Here is a 5,395-nt window from a genome sequence, read left to right on the forward strand (position 1 = left end):
GCGCAGAGCCGCCVGGGGCGCCCGGGGCGGGAGGTACCTGGGGCGGGGGGGAAGGGGGCCGCGCTGCAGAAAATGGCCGCGCGACGCGGCCTCCCCGCGCGAGGGGCCGCGCTGCTCAGCGGCGAGACGCTGCTGCCGGCGGAGCAGCCGGTGGGGCTGGGGAGCGGGCGCGCTGCTCTCCTGGCGCGCGAGTCGGAGGAGGGCRGCGCGGCTGTCCAGAGCTGGCCGTCGAGATTGAGAGCGTTAGTGTCGATACAGGGTGTTGCCTTCCTGTGCTTTATCTTGTTTCCCGGCTGCCTAAAGAGTGCTGCCCGCTAGTAAGGTTGCGAGCAGGCACAGTCTCAGAAGCTGGTGAATGCTTTGAAGGTAATTCCTACRCGTTTCTCTGCAAAACATTAATGGAGATGTTCTTGGTAACAGGTTCTTGGCGCCGTAATTCACTTGCAGTAGGGCGTTGCAGAGACCCTAATGGTTTTCACAGGTGCTAAGAAAATGGTTTTCTTACCCCCTTGCCTAGCTTGAGCACCAGGTATGTTACTAATAAACAGCTAGATGTTAAAAAGATACATTGCCAGGATTGACTGAAGAGAAAGTATGCCTGTTACCCAGGCACAAATCTTGAAAGAGTTTRTTTAGATAAAGAGCAAGTGAAGCCYTGGGGAGCAACTGTACGAACCTTGAAAAGGTAGCCATTTGGCGGCTAGGATCATGTTGGAGCATGAGCTTGGAAGGAATGTGTGTGCTCGCCTTTGGCTGGTGCTGTTGAAACGGCAACATTAGCGGGTGACTGCAGTTCGTCGGGAATCAGGAAAGTCTGAGGAAAGAAGATGTGCCGTATGTTGCAAAGCTGTCCTGTAAACACCCAACGGTGCTGCTCGAGTTCAGCATATCCTGCTCTGCCTTGACTTGCCGGGAATGCACCACTCCCTTACGGCCGTTCCTGCAGCAAGCTGTTGCCTCTTCATGCTGCCATTCAAGTGAAGGGATTTAAATTGCTACTGTCTGATTGACTGTACAGAAGCCTGTGCCTGAAGATAGGAAATGACAGGTTTTAGAGGTTGAAGGTGTCTGAAATTAGTGGAGAATGTGCCTGTGAAGTGAACACTGGGAGCACACAAGGAACCCAGGGCTGAAAAGTGTGTGTGAAAGAAYAGATTTGGCTGCCTAGATGGTTGGGATGCACCAACAAGAAGGCCATAGAGGAGAAGTGTTTCCGCATGTTGGGCTCTTAAAATGAGCAGGGAGAATCAAATCAGACACTATGTTTTTAGGGTTGAGAATTCATGTCTTTCATCGTTTGCTAAAAATAAATTTCTAATTTGTGTGAGATCCTCTGCCTTATAAAACAAGTTACTTCCAACCTTGGTCTCTGCCTGTCACCTGGACCTACCCTAATGAAGTGCTCTCCAATGCTTGAACACATCAGTTATACATCTTTTTAATAACATAGCTGAAGTTATTGGCCTAATCAACTAATCATCATTATTCATGTGACCATAGCACACTTATTTAAGCCAGTTAATGTCATACTTCTCAAATGTCTTTCTGTACATTCTAGGCAAAGAATGACAATATTTTTTTTAAAAAATGAATTTTTGTGGGGAAGGACATTTTTATGAACTCTGCACATTCCCTAAACCTGGAGCTTCAGCGAGGAGGAAACAGATATCAGCCTCTCTTATTAAAGAAAATAATAATCCTGAGCAGTTTTGCCTCTTCTCTGTTGTAAAATTAATAATTATACGTTCACTTTTCCTACTTCAATACCCTGAAAATCCTTTAATTCGTTTTCCTCTTCAGAAGTCTAAAAACACACCAAACAGGTGAGTTCATCTTCCTTTTAAAAATCTTACCTAGTATAGTCTGCTTCTGAGATACTTCGTACTTAAAGCTTAAGTTGTTTACATATGACCATTTTTGGATAAGGGCTGTAGTTGCTGGATGATATTCAGCATAGATGATAGGGCATATCAATATCTTGTACACTCTTAAGTACAAAAAGACTTTTGCAAGCCTTCTTGAAGTTCACATACAGAAATAAATCTTAGCCAGGACCACTTTTCAACACGTGGTCTATTACTACCACTTCTTTAATGTTCCCTTCATACTTCTTTTAAGTGTTCAGAACTTTGGTTTAAATCTGGTCATGGCAAGGTCTTCCTCATGCAATATATAAAATCTTGTCCTTGGGCAAACCATAAGGCTAGTTTTATAATCCCTTATCTATAAATMTGATCTCTTACTGTGTATTTTCTGTCTCCCCCCATTTTGCTTTCATGGTAATTCCAGGTGCCATTATCCAATATGGTATTTTTGTTTAAAAACCTATGCACTAGAATAATACTTTAGCGATTACAAGGTAGCATTATTTTTCAAGGAGTTTCAAGCTGATGTTTTCATGGCATATAAAATGGCAGTTTGATGTTTCTGGCAACCTGTTTTCTAATTGCTATTTTGTGCATGTGTTTTTAAACACATATATTCATCTACTAAATTCATAGATTATTTGTGAAGAGGAATAGCATAGGTTTATGCATTTTTTGCAATACCTCAGGAGTTTAAAAAATTAATTTTAGATGTATTACAGCTCACTTATCTATGATTCTAAACTTTGTGTCTTTTATGACTTAGTATAATTCAAGTAAGACTCTGAATGCATTTCAGATTCAAAATACCATAATACTGCAATTTGGTAGTGAACCAGAAATTTGAACCAATTGATTTTAAAATAGATTCCTCAAGGAAGAAAAAACGAAAACCTTAGAAAAATAAGTTTCTTCTTAAATGAACTGATCACTCACATAAGAATTTTGTAGGTGTGAAAATCAGATGATCTTAATTGCCATCCTTTGTAAAACAAAGTGGACATTCAGAACTTTTGAAGCTCAAGACAGTCTATGCAGAACTTGCCTATTTATTCAAGTGTTTTTTTTTTAAAAAAATCGTTGAGATAAATTCTACTCCATCCCCTTGTTCAGCAGTTAGTGACAGGCTTCATACGCATCTCTTGCAAAAGACAGAATTAGCTTAACARATTAGTTGAAGAGTATTACATAGCTGAAAAAAGTAAATGTGAGAGAGACTTGGAGTATATGCTGATCTGGTAAGAGAATTTGCTAAAACAAGTAGTGAAAGCTTGTGCGCTCTAGTACGTAGCAGGAATGGTGGGGGCTTTGGAGGGGTTTTCTTTGTTTGTTTTTAGCCCTCAGGATGAAAGAGTAAAACACAACAGCTGAGAGTTTCTGATTCTTCAGTTGCTGCCAAGAGTTAACAGAACTGCATTTGGAAAAATCACTTTCTCCCTAATGGAGAAATAACAGCCCTTCATTTAAAAAAAAAAGGGGGGGGGGGCATTCTTATAACTGCTGTAACTGCTGGCAAACAAAGAATCAGTTATTTGCCTGAGGCATTATGGCACATCAGCAAGAACCAAGAGTAGGTGTCTCTTTGTATAGTGAAAGTCTCAGTTAGTGAGGACTTTACCCACATTGATAACTCCTATTAACAATAACTGGTGCTGTGATGTACTTTGTAAAGTACTTTACATATTAACTTCCTCAGGGCTATTTTCTAAAGCAGGCAGGTAACAGGAGACTGGTTTCCGAAAAGGGTATGATTGTGCATCCTGTAAGGTTTTAGTACTCAAGGTTAAATACCAGTGGTTAGATTTTCACTGGCAGTGAGGTTCAGCAGTTTTCACTTCCATTAAGTTTATGTACATGCATTTATTGTGAAGATCAGGCTGAGCTCCTAACTTTGAATAACTTCAAAATCAGAAGCAACTTCTGATTGCAACAAACTGCCAAAAAATCTGCAAAATATCAGTAGCAATGAATCCTACTATTCTTGTTGCATTGCCTTACCATTTATTGTTATAATAGAATTCAGCACATTTTTAAATCTGAAAGTCAGTTCACCAAATTTTTAATTCTACCGGGAAGAGTTGAGCTGAAATACTCCTTTCAGCTACGAGTATTTATTCCATAGTGTTCTTTTCCTGCTTTCCTGTTCCTACCAGTTTCTGCAAGTCGCTGTACACTATTTATCTCAAGGGTGTGGAAACTGCAGAGCACGTGAGCATCAATAACTGGGCATGGAGGACCTTCTACCCCAAGTAATTAGCCCAGAATTAAACAAAGCCTGTGTAATTCTGGGCTTCTTGTAACAGATGTTGGCAACTACTGTGCTATAYGCTTGTTGCTTGCAAAAAACACTGTTTAATCCTTTCTGCTGTTGTTGGATGTGCTCATTATAGTACAGTACTTGCAAGACAGGTCTTTATTATTTGACAATGGAAAAAATGATGACTTTACGGTGATAATGGTTTGTAGTTTTTCTGATATTTTAACATGCTTGACGGATTTTCTTTTTAACTCTTTGGGGCTTGAGGCCCTTCAGCAAAAAGTACAGTCACTATTTTCTAACTGCTTAGAAGTGTTAATGTTGATATGACTTCTGTTTTTATTACCATCAGCTGCCAAATCTTTTCAGTGTTTTATAAATACATTGTTACGTTCAGCCACCTGGCATATAAGAATATCCGCTGCATTCTTCTGAGGTGATTATTGTGAATTCTCTCATTATCTTGCCTGTCAGCCCGGGTCCCTTGTTTTACAGTAGCTCTCGCAGATTTGTGACTGTGAGAACTATGTGAAATTCGAAGCTAACTTCCAGTGGCAAAAGCGGCCAAGCTGTCTCGTCTTTTCTGCAGTTGCTGGGGCGGCGGCAGCGATACGAACTTTCCTGTGGGCCCCGTGCCCTTTCCTGTGGTGTCCGTCAGAGCCGGGGCGGTTCTGTGAAGGAAGGTCAGTGGTTTGCTTCGGTAAAACAATGCGAATAATTTCTGGCAAAAAGACAGCATCTGCGCTTCTGACGCGAAACTGGCCAAGGCGCAAATATTTGCCCTTATTCCTTTAGGGAAGGGAAGTATTTTMTGACTTTTTTCCTATGGGTGAATAACGCTTTAACCAACGTCTAATCTGTCCCCTCACAGAAACGGGCACCGCACAGCTCGTTACTGAGACTTCCGAACGGGTTTAATCCCGGCCTCCGCGCCCGGAACGCAGCCCCGCTCGTTGCGCTCGGGGTGACACTGCCCCGTCATCGCCGGGCGGGCGGGCGGCCGCGGCGCGCGCTCCCTGGGCGCCGCGAGCGCCTTAAAGGCGCAGGCGCCCCTTTTCCGCCCAACGGCCGGCGCGGCGCGGCGCGGCCCGCGGGACCTCGGGGCGCTCCGCGTGACAGGCTGGCCGCGACGTGGAACTGGCTTGCGCCCTGGCCTATCGGCGCTGCAGGAAGCCCGCGAGGCTAGCCAATCGGCGGCCGGCGTCCTCCCTTCGTGCGTCCATTGGCGGAGGCGAGAGGCGGTGCCAGGGGCGGGGCTTGCGGGGCGGGGCCG

This window comes from Rhea americana, unplaced genomic scaffold (genome assembly GCF_003343005.1).
Source record: "Rhea americana isolate MKP2758 unplaced genomic scaffold, rheAme1 scaffold_8, whole genome shotgun sequence".
Lineage (NCBI taxonomy): Eukaryota > Metazoa > Chordata > Aves > Rheiformes > Rheidae > Rhea > Rhea americana.